At 40.5% G+C, this 10,697-nt stretch overlaps 1 protein-coding gene across 1 annotated transcript in view; it reads left to right on the top strand.

The window, feature by feature from the left end:
• The first annotated feature begins 21 nt into the window (after positions 1 to 21).
• ITGA9 (integrin subunit alpha 9) overlaps positions 22 to 10,697 on the top strand; it is a 373,158-nt gene continuing 362,482 nt past the window's right edge. Inside the window, exon 1 of the mRNA XM_014525097.2 lies at positions 22 to 36. The gene's annotated coding sequence lies outside the window, so the exon portion shown is untranslated. The remainder of the gene's footprint in view (positions 37 to 10,697) is intronic.

The raw sequence follows: 10,697 nt of genomic DNA, 5'->3' as shown, positions 1-10,697 counted from the left end.
CTCCGTGCTGGAGCACTCCCACGACAGCACCCGCTGGTGAGTGCTGCCTGCGCCCCCGTCCTCCTCCTCCTCCTCCTGCCGGCGAAGCCCGGCCGCGGCCCCGGGCGCTACTGCGGCTGGAGCAGGGCATGGTCCCGAGCTGCCTCCGCGCTGCGGGGTGGGCAGGGAAGGTCGGGTCCCAGGAAATGAGGGCTGGAAGGACCCGCTCTGCTGCCCAGAGCCGGACCATCCCCAGCTGGGTCACCCTGGACCGCCGGGCTTCTTCCACCCACCCCGTCTTAGACACCTCCAAGGATGGAGAGCCCACAGCCCCTCTGCGGAGCCCCTTTCAGTGCTTGACTGCCCTCCCAGTGAGAGAGTGGGTTCCCCCCCTCATATCTAGCCCAAAGCAGATGCGTAGAGGGTAGGATCGGTAGAGTTTAGGTCATGGTTGTTCTTGGGTAGGGATGGTCCTGCCTTGGGCAGGGTGCTGGAGTAGGCTACGTGCCCTCTGGAGGTCCCTTCCAGCCCTGCTTCTCCGTGGCCGTGACTCTTGTAGCCACCCAGTCTGTCAGCATCTCCTCAGTGGGACGTTGGACCCGTCTTCTTCCAGACCTACCCCCCAAGAGGTGCCTTAAGTGCTAGGGGCTGGAGAGGAGAGGCTGAGGAATGTAGCCGGGAGACAAGAAGACCAAGGTGGGATTTAATCACAGCCTGCAACTACCAGCAGGGCGGTTCCAGCGGGGATGGAGCCAGACTATTCTCCGTGGTGGCAGATGACAGAACAAGTAGCAGCAAGGGAAGCTTGGATTAGATTTTGGGAAACGACTTTCTCACTAGGAGGGCAGGAAAGCACTGGAACAGGCTGCCCAGAGAGGCTGTGGACTCTCCATCCTTGGAGGTTTTTAAGAACTGGGTAGGCAAAGCCTGGTCTGGGATGATCTAGTTGCAGGGTGGTCCTGCTCCGAGCAGGAGGTTGGTTTGTGAGGTCCCTTCCAACCCTAATTTTCTATGATTCTACCTTAATTCCCCACATTGGTTAAAGTCTGAAACCAGCTAGGGACTTTCAATGAACTTTGGGGCTTTCCAACATCTCTTGAAGCCAACAGCTGCTTAGGAAAGTGTCTGCTAGCCCAATTAGTCCTCAGGGTGCAAATCTACTCTGCCTGCTGCCTTTGTAACACAAAACATAGTCCCTAGGAACTGTCACACCAGAGCTGCAGCACTGGATTTTTTTTTTTTCTTAGTCCAAAATTCGGTACAGGGAAGCAGAGTCTCCTTCTGGAGACAATCTAAAGGAACTAGAGAAGCACTGAAGACTGATTTGTTTTTCCCTGGACTGTTTTATTGGTGTGGTAGAAATTCAGGGTGAACTCATGAAGGTCAGTGATGCCAGGGTTTCTTCCTAGTTTTTCACACTGGTTTCAGGCAGAACAAGGCTCAGTCTCTAAATATTATGCTGTTCCATGCATAATGCAAGATTAAAATCCCATGCTTAATGTGTAGGAAAGCACCCTTCTGTTAAAATGGAGCTCTGCTTCAGTCTTGTATGTAATGGAACTAGCCCAGAACAAATGGAGCTAAACTGTGATTTCTGCTGTCAAGGGCGTGTTTATTATTTACAGTAGCTTTTCCACTGCCTGTTGCTGGAAACAGCAGATTAGATTTTCTGAGTCCACCACACCCGTTGATTTAAAGCTCTGGTGTCAACTAACACGTCTTCAGAAGTTTGAAAGAATAGCCTGCTATCTTCCCAGACATACTGCACACAGGAGGAGTTGAAAATGAAAGCTTTTCTGTTTAAAAAACATCTTGTAATTGGGCAATGTACCTGTGCATTTCAGTGCTGGCTGTGTAATCTCCACAAAGAGCAGCATACTGCATCTCTGTCAGTGCCCTTCAGTACCTTTCAGTTGGTAACTAAATAAGAAGGCAATGATTTTTCACAGCAAGAAGGATGTACATTCAGTCTTGTTTTTAACCACTTTTTTTTTTCTTTTATTGCAAAAAATGTTGTCTCCTCCTGTGGCTTGGAAACAGCATTGGATCTGACATTTTTGTTAAACCTCCAATGTAAGTGAGGTCAGCTGATGTGTACTTCGAATGCATTATGGTAATAAAGTAATTATACTCTGACTTGGACACACGCTGTTGGAAGCTGCTGGAAAAGTTTTGCGAGGGACTGAAATGTTCATGTATTTCTAGAAAAGCAACAGGAGGCACAAATTACCAGACACCATTTAGAATGCATGCATCTTTTTACTTCAGAAAGGTGTCTCAGTGTAGCCAAATCTTTTAATCATGTTTTAATTTCTAATTTAGACAAAGGTGATGCGTTTTGTGGCCAAGGGAAGACAGATATTCTCCCCAAGTGTCCATTTGTTGTGAACAGTTTTTTTCCAAACTGCAATGGGATAAGCTAAAAGCAATGTTGGTGTCCCTGTCTGGAGTTAATTAAATACTCTGAATTCAAATGTTACAGTAAAAGGAGGCGGTCAAGGAAATCCAGCCCTAGGATTTTTTCCTTCTGCAAGCTTGTAGTTGGGTTTTCACCTTATTGCAGTCTACAAGGGAAGAGCTTGAAACTGGTAGTTATTCTAATAAGTAGTTCAGCAGCAGCTGCTGTGACTGGAACATGCACCTGTGGAAGTGAATGCAGCACGTGTGCATGATTGGATTGATACTTCATCCTGTAGGTGCAATTTTAAGCAATTCAGGAGTCTGTGGAAATTAGAGTTTTAGCACATGCGGTTAATGCCATTTTTAAAAATACTGATGTCAACAATAGCAGTGACATTCTGGGCCCCGTAGCTAAATGGGGACGGATATCCTCTATCCTTCTTCCACATTGTCAACTGTCTTTTTTTTTTCATAAAGTCTTTTATGTAATCTGACAGCAAACTCATGTGATATGAAATATGATAGGTCATGCTGCATGAAATGGGAAGTTTTAGGAGCAGTAACCTCCAGTGGGAATAGTATATTTAGCATTGACAGTTTTGATCTCTTTGTGAAGAGGAGTTCTCTGCATTCCATGTTGCAGTGAGGGAGAAGTTCTTAAAGACAAGAGAACTACTTGCAGCTTGGGAGTCATCTCCCGTATCTGTACACAGTTTTAGCATGAGGAACTGCGTAAATATCACACAATTATGTAAACTGGCAAGTTTACTGTTTTCTATTGATTCAAAGAGTCTTGGAACATGTTCTGTCCGTCTCTGTCTGGGCCAGGAGCTTCTTTGTTAGATTTAAAACTGGTTTCCCTTACTTGAACCTAGATGATGTAAGATGGTGCACTTTAAGTGCAAGTAGGAACCATTGATGCCAGTAAATGTCCACAAAGCTTGTCTTTATCTTTTAGATATGGATTGATTACTCAGCTGTTGATGTTGGAACTGTAATACACTGTGATATAAATAAATGTATTCAGGCTGGCTTCCAGCTCTCTAAAATGAACTTCTTTCACACTCTTTGATTCACAAGTACTTGTATGCTTTGCCTGTCTTCATGGTGACTTCCATGCACTATTTATTTGTAAGGAGTTATCTGTAAATATCAAGAAACAAGGTCTTTCACAGTAACATAAAAGCCCTCATTTTGAAATGGCACTAAACTTGTCCCCCAAATCAGCAAAAAATAGGAAAAGCAAAACGACAAATGCCCCATTGTGCATAACATGCTTTGGCACAGGATCCTGAGTGATAATAATGTAGTGTCAGCTGAAGGAAATACAGTAGAGATGAAAATCATGTCATTTATTGCATACGCGGATCGCGGTGGCTCTGCTTACGAGAATGGAAAGCCTTTTGATCATTTCTTCTTGTTTACTTTTTTTTCTTTGCATCTCGCTCATTTTAGGAAATGAAGCAAAACTAGTCAGTTTCATTTCCTGCTTCTCCTGCATTAACATAACTCCTGCCAGGTTTTGATTAATAACATTGCAGAATGTTAGTCAGCTAAAAAAAGCTTTTCATTTACATTTAGGCAAAAGTTTCTTGAAAGCTGCATTATTTTTGTAGGATTTTGTAGATCTACATTTTTATTTTACGAAACATGTTTCAGTTCTGAATTCAACAGCTAGTATCCTCTACAGTGCAAACTACATTTTTTTTATAAAAACTGAGGGGAGGGAGCGAATGGCTCATGGGAGGTAATTTATATATAGATATAAGACCAAGATTTTCAAAAGTCCAGCCCATCATAGAGGACTTGATTTTCAGAAACTGTCTCACTCCAACCTATTGAAAATTGGGTTCTTTTAAAGGTGTCTGATAATCGGCACCCAAAAATGAATGCATCCAAAAATCATTAGGGTTTTTTTTGTTTTTTTTTTTTAAATCTTGGTTCTAAAACACACAAAAAAAATCTATTTGGTCAGATTCATTAGTGAGCAGCCAAAAATCTTGGCAGGGAGGGAGGGAATTGCTGTTGGTGCAGTGTTTGTTTCTTCTCTTTAGTTGTGTACCATAGGTCCCACAGTATTACTGCTCTATTTTAACTGAATTCAGGCTATTATTTACAGCGATGCTCTTACTATATATTGATTATACAAGGTCTAAGAACAAGAGCAAATTTCTTTTTGGCTCAAATTAGAGCATAGTCAATCTTTTTCATATTTTCCACAGAACCTCTCTTTATGCAGGAGTCAGGCATACTCTGATCATGGGAAACTTCCCATTTTCTCCAAATACTGCTAAACCATACCACACAAAGCATATTTAGAAAAATAAATAAAATTGCTCTCAAAAAGCACTGGGCAAACCTTTTATATTTAAAACCCTTTGTTCCTCAAAGAAGATCTTTGTATGGTCGTGCCTTTTATCCCTTCATATGGAGCTAACTTTACTTCAGTTGACTCAGGCATAAGAAAGGGAGGTTTACAGAGTCTTATCCCTTGCCACGCTCATGATCATGTGGATCATTTGCTTAATTACTGTCCTGTTCCTTGTATAGAATCTCATTTCTCCTTACCAATGTCTTTTTTTCCTCTTAGCCTAAATAGAAATCATGACTTGAAAATCTCATGCCTGTTTAGATACGCAAAGTTACTGGATAATATTTTTATTGGTTTGTACACTGGTGTTGTGAAGACGTGTATCTTGCCTAACATATGAAGAACATATTGAGCCATGGAAAGTTTTCCTTGCTCATGTATCCTGATGATATAAATGCTGCATAATCTTGCAGAGATGTGATGGACTATAAACTGAGTTGATGGGGCTATCATCTTTCATAATTATTGTTGCTAATGTGCTATTGTATTTGAGTATTGTTGTAATGGCATTTCTGAGTTCTTACTTTCCATGGCCCCAGGGTCCCACATTCACTTAATTTGATCCTTATACACTCACAATAAAGTGCATTGTGTCCGCAAGTTTTTCCTCACATGCTAATAATATCTTTATTTTTAACTGAAAAATTACATGTAATAATCAATTCATAAACTTCGGTGTTTTGATCATTCATTTTCACATAGTACAAAGCACCAGTTTGTATTAGATGTCATAAAAGCTAAGGAAATGCAGGTTTTGATTCATGAACATAAAACAGTGATTTAATGAAAGGAGTGATTTTTTTTTCAAAAAAGTGTTTATAGTAAAAATGATCAGACTTTCTTAAGAAAAAGTGCTTAGTTCAAATGATAAGCCACAAATGTAGATAGTCAAATTTATATTTATGTTTATCATAGTCACCCATGCAATGACACACACAATCGTTAATTGATAATATCTTTGAGAACGTGGCCTTCATTACAGTGGCATGAATAATGCCTCTACTGTAAAATGATAGCAATTGTTGATTGTACTGATATTTCCTCTTAGGAGTTATTTTTACATGATTTCAGAATTGCAAAGAGTTTGTCGTCAGCAGAAGTGTTCAGCTTATTGTAATCTCCTCATGGCATTTCTTGTTTTCCTTCCTCAAGAGGATTTTTGAGTGTAAATCTTGAAACATTTTACACAGCTCTTCCTCATTGCTATTTTCAACAGAGCAAGGAACCAGGTGGCTACTTTCAGTTGGAACCTAGACAAGCCTAAGTGCTCTTAGCCTCTGGATAGAGTTTTGAAGCTTGGAATAAAACTCAACAAATAGCATGAGGGAATTGTTTTCCCAGAGAGAGAGGAGAAACAAAGAATAACAATTTGGCCCTAATGAAAACTTTAATTTCCTAACATGAATCACTAACCAAATCTTTCTTTAAAATCACTTTATTAATTCATTCCTCTTTTCTCTCCTCCCCCCAGCAGTGTAACAGGCATAGTGCAACAGCCTCATCTTTTCTGGCAGCATGATCTGGCACATGGAGGTAATGTAGTCTGTCAGGTTCCACGGTTACCCACTGTGAGCCATAGTCATTGGAATGAACCTCCTTTTTTGTGCTGTTACTTCATGTGTTTCTTCCTACTCATAACCTCCATATATTGTGCCTGAAACATGCAGGTTAGTGTGACATCAAATGGTTGATTAATATGCATAATAGGCCAGGACGTAGAAACTTGGATGCTCTCTGTTGTTGTGACCCAGAGAGGAGGAGAGGAGAGGACCCACATGAAGGAAGGGGAGTGTTACATTTCTGTTGGCATGTTGCCTAGAGAGACCACAGGCATTTCACTGTGCAATTCTATTGGTGCTCTGGAAGCGCAATATAAATTAACTTAGTGTTACTATCATCTTACATTGTCTGTCAGTGACTTCAGAGTAGCTATCTTCTCACTTCTGCATGCAGTGCTCAAACCAATGGCATTATGGGCACAGACACCAGTTACATTTTTTTGTGCAATTGGCCCCCTGAAAGCACTGTATAGCTGTGCTGTAACACGTGCACGGCTGCAGAGCAATTTTAAAGTGGCTGATCATGCAAAAAATTAATCCTCGTCAAATGAGGTATCGATAAAGGTGCTCTACTTCAGAGCACCTTAGAGAACTTGTGTTCCCTAGGGTTAATTTATTGCTTGTTCAAGGCTGAGCTGGGCTGTCAGAAGGACATCCCTTCTTCAGCCTTCTTGAAGAGTATTTCTGGGATGTAGCTTGTGTTGGCATCCTTGGAACCTGCAGGGGTACCTGCTTTCAGCCCAGATCCATGTGCTTTGGTCTTGTCAAGAGCCCAGGGCTCGTGGCTGCTTCTCACTATGAGCATGTCACACTTTGGGACTGCCCAGGCTGCAAGAATATCACCTAGTCCCAAAGGCGAATGTCTGTTGGATTGACAGGGCAGGGGAGGGGGTAATGCTTTAACTCATGGTGCTTTATGTAAAGCGACATGAGTTAAAGCAGAGCCTGAACATCTGTCAGTACCCTATTTTTTTTTATTTTTTTTTTTAAGGAATTGGAGAGGTCAGGTAATCTTGGTCAGAAGGAGTCAAGCTGGAGTCCTTGGAGGTACTGGAGAAGTGTGCTCCATGTTGCTGCTCCTTTTATAACTCTTTCATAGTCTATGAGGCTATTTAAAGATGTTTCATCTCTTCTACTTAACATTGCACTGAGGTGAGGTGTACAGTGTTTGAGTTATGACTGTCTAATCAGTCTTGGCGCGCTGTAGAAAGATGCTGATATTCTTGGCATCTCTCCATGCCACTGAAACCACTCAACACTTTTTTGTGCACTGTATTTCTAGCCAAGTACACCATTCTGATTTCTAAAGCTGTTTGTCCTTAGGGCTAGTCAGCAGCAAGGTGGCAGTTAATCCCTGTGGAAGGTAAATACAATGCAGGCACAAAACAGAGCAAAATGTAGAAGGAAGCATAAATGATCTCATGGCCTACTAGCTAGTACTTTCTTTTGTCAGTCTGGAAATTGGCATTTTGTCCCCAGAGGAAAAGAAGCATCTTGCATCTGATGCCTCCAGACAGTCAAGAAGAGGTCTATAGATTCTGAGGTATTTTGCTGGTGTTCTTGGCTGTGATAGAGGGTTATGAAGACTGTTTGGAAGGTGCAGTGGGGATTATTCTTTGGGTTCCAACATAAAATCCAAGTAGCAATTTTGTGATGGCCAAGACCCCACAGGCTCCTGTAAACCTATTGCATGTAGCTCATGATTTTTGTAGTTAAATGTAAATAGCACTCACAGCAGCCATCACAAAGACCACAAACCTCCTTCCCTTCCAAATGAAATAGAAAACATACCACTTCCACCTTGCTTTCCCCAATAACAAAAATAAAACAAAATCCTTTCTTGGGTTGCTGAATCTTAAGAATATGCATTTCTGGAAGTTATACAGTATGGCATTGAGTGTAGTCTTAATGCTCAAATGTGGAGACTCTAAAATATAAGGATTTTAATCCTTTATTTTCCCTTCCCCTTTTCCAAAACCTGCTTTGTTGAATTTTTGCTCCAAAATTAGAGGCAATGGTGTTTTAAAATAGTCAGACCCTATGCTGTTTGCTAGTGAAAGGCAATTTCTTTCTTCTACTGGTATTTACTTTCCAATTAATTTTTATATTATTAGCCAGAGATTTCAGAAACCTCCTGTAGAATTTTATGGCTGTGCCAAGAGCTTGTGCAAGGGGATAGCTCTTGCAAAAATAAAGTTGCCCATATGACTGGTTTGGCTAAAGGCTGGAAAACTGATTGAATAGCACTGCTTAAAAACTGAACAGTTCTAGGGTTGTGCTTCAAAATCACATTGTACCACAGAATTAGACTATTTAAACTGAAGTCGGTTAAACTGGTTGGGAGAGGTTGGAAGGTTGCCTGACTATAGTAAAAGAATGAATAAGGTTTTTCTTTTATGGGTTATTTACATATTTATTATGTCTAGGCCAGGCAGGAATCCATGACACTTTAAGGCAAGGTTAGCATATATTAAACTTGCCTGTGTTTGAAAATACATTATATTTTGGTATTGTACCTAAGAAAAATATCTTCTGTTGTAACATTTTTCTCAAGAAAAATACCAGTAAAGATTTTAAGAGTGTTTTAACTTGAGGTTTTTTTTTTCTTTTATTTCCATCCCCATGAAGGTTAAAATCAAAGGAGGCACTGCTTTTATTGAATAGGATCTTCAAAGCTTTACGACAGGAATAATGGTCTTCTAACTAGGTCTGCTGGTTGGAAAGAGTCAAGTTGATTTAGTTAAATGGAAGAGCTATGTTTCACAGACTTATATACATCTTACTAGGCATGCCATTTTTACAGAGTGATATAGAATAATGCTTTAATTGTTTAATTGGTGAGAAATCATAAGTATTGTCTTGTGGTGTCCACCATTTTGCCTGATGCATTGGGTATTGAGCTAAGGATGTGCAGAACAAAAATCATCAGTTGAGCTTCAGGTAAAGCTCCATAGCTTGCCAGCCTGTGTGCATTGTCACAGATGAGGTCTCGTTAACACCATCCTCAGTCAGACTTCTCCTAGGCAGTAAGTTACAGTAAACAAGCCACCTCCAGAAAGAGTTCAGATATGTACAATGTGTGCTGAAAGAGAAAATGTTCATGTGTTTTGAGTGAGTTCCGGGAACTCTTTCAAGTCCTAGTAACAAATGTTGACACACGTCACATTTGCATCCTATTTCATTTTGACCTATTGGATGGACTTACTATTGAGGTTGTGCTTTGAAATATGGTCAAATTGATTTTGAGAATATAATTCCTCCCTACATCCTGCTCATATACTTTCTCATCAATTTCTCATCTCCCCACTTCCTACAAGCTTTTTCAAGAGGGTCGTGATTGTAAGTTAGGTTCCTTATTCCCCTTCTCATTTGAGAACTGTGAAGCTAAATTCACCTTGATTGTAAGAAGGGCATCGTTCCAATGGAATTGCACTCATAAACCAGAGCTGAGTGGTAGCCTCTCTGTTATCTTATTTTTATGGCTGGTTACAGAAATATTTTCTTGCCACTTGCAATATAAACCAATACCTCTTTAAGCTAGTAATATCCCCCTTTATTTATTTTTTTAGACCTCATGAATGTCAATAAGTGAATGACATTCATTCATTGCCTATGGAGTTGAAATGATTGGCATTCTGATTTCAGTCTGCCTCCTGCCTTATGGGATTTCTATCTAGAGCTATTATTTCAGGCTCCCCAGTGCATATAGGCTTTGTAGATTTCAGCTATTCAAGTATTTCAGGCTTTAATTTTTCTCACTTGTGAAAACATGACTTGCATTATTGAGTGCAGACGCTGTCAAACGCCTGTGATACAACACTTAGCCTGTTAAATACGGAGAAAACAATCCTCTAATGTGGATTTTCTCTTCCCCTGCATTTCTTTTAAATGCCAGGACACATTTTAGTCTCATCAACCAAGGAAGCACATGTCAAAGTAGTGGTGAAAACTTATTGCTCAAATAATTTCTTAGAATAGTGTAGAATCCTAATGATACCTTCCTTGTATAACACAGTAATGCTCTATGCTTGTCATCTGCATGTAGGCTTAATTGTGATTTAGATGTTTCCCTCAGCATATTTAAAATGATAACAGTGGAAGACAGTTGAGGATTGAACTTAATTAGAGCTTGGTAAGTAGGATGAACAAAAATCTTCGAAAAATAGAATATTTCTGGTCTCAAAGCCTGTGTTTGGATGTCACTTCTGCCTAAATCTGCCCTGCTTTCCCACACACGGATTCAAATTTACAAAATAATAGGAAGGAAGAGGAAGGGGTTGGTGGCATGGGGATTGGCTTCCTCTATATGGAGAGCGGTAGTTAGCCGCTTAGATTGAAGTGAGGCAGAAGGCAGGGTAGATTTGCATCGGATATAGTAAACCTTTTGC

Source organism: Alligator sinensis, unplaced genomic scaffold, assembly GCF_000455745.1.
Source record: "Alligator sinensis unplaced genomic scaffold, ASM45574v1 scaffold763_1, whole genome shotgun sequence".
Lineage (NCBI taxonomy): Eukaryota > Metazoa > Chordata > Crocodylia > Alligatoridae > Alligator > Alligator sinensis.
This window is presented reverse-complemented; position numbering and strand designations above follow the sequence as displayed.